Here is a 967-nt window from a genome sequence, read left to right as displayed (position 1 = left end):
TTTCCCTTTAATCTTCCAACTTATGGAGGTGTTCAAAGACTTTTGGCTCGCCCTATCCAGCAGCCTCGTTTCATGTAGCGTACATGCGACATATATCAAGGACTTTTAAGCCACAATGTAGTTTCCCTCGCAAGGTAGCCGTTCCAGGGTTCAGTGTCTTGACACGTTTCAACACAGTGGGAAGTTTCATAGAGGGCACTGGATTGGAGATTTTGGCAAGTGGTTGGAGACTTTGATACCTAGCTTGTAAGTTTACTCGTATATCAGCGCTTTAGCAGGCTCTGGCCTTATATTATTATTAATTCGAAGACTGAGATAAAAGCAAACTATGGCAAATAGAAAAACTCCATTTGTCATGTCCGAAAATTGGTGGTACTATTCCGGTTTTATGCAAAGGAACTAATATTCCCTTGTTATTATAAGTTTCGGATTATACTCGTGAAATATATTTCGTGAAATTGTCTGTCTACCTACAGATCCTTCGCGAGCTTCGAAGAAATGACTATGTTAAATGAGAAGTGATATCGTGACAATTCTGATTATTACATGTGGCATTTCTGCAGGCATATAGATTGTTATCACTAGTGTGAGCCTATTAGAATGACAATAGGAGACTGGAAAACATTTGCACTGCTAATGCTGACTAAAGGGCGACGGCCGTGCCGCAGTGGATACACCGGTTCTCGTGAGATCACCGAAGTTAAGCGCTGTCGGGCGTGGTCGGCACTTGGATGGGTGACCATCCAGGCCGCCATGCGCTGTTGCCATTTTTCGGGGTGCACTCAGCCTCGTGATGCCAACTGGGGAGCTACTCGACCGAACAGTAGCGACTACGGCCAAGAATACCATCTTACGACCGGGAGAACGGTGTGCTGACCCCACGCCCCACGCCCCTCCTATCCGTATGACACGGCGGTCGGATGGTCTCGGTAGGCCACTTGTGGCCTGAAGGTGGAGTGCTTTTTAA

At 46.4% G+C, this 967-nt stretch overlaps 1 pseudogene; it reads left to right on the top strand.

Annotated features, from left to right (window-relative positions):
* The first annotated feature begins 649 nt into the window (after positions 1–649).
* LOC126268304 (5S ribosomal RNA) lies at positions 650–767 on the top strand (annotated as a pseudogene).
* Positions 768–967: the final 200 nt, after the last annotated feature.

Source organism: Schistocerca gregaria, chromosome 4 (assembly GCF_023897955.1).
Source record: "Schistocerca gregaria isolate iqSchGreg1 chromosome 4, iqSchGreg1.2, whole genome shotgun sequence".
Lineage (NCBI taxonomy): Eukaryota > Metazoa > Arthropoda > Insecta > Orthoptera > Acrididae > Schistocerca > Schistocerca gregaria.
Note: the sequence above shows the minus strand (reverse complement) of the source record. Positions and strands in the feature narration are given on the sequence as shown.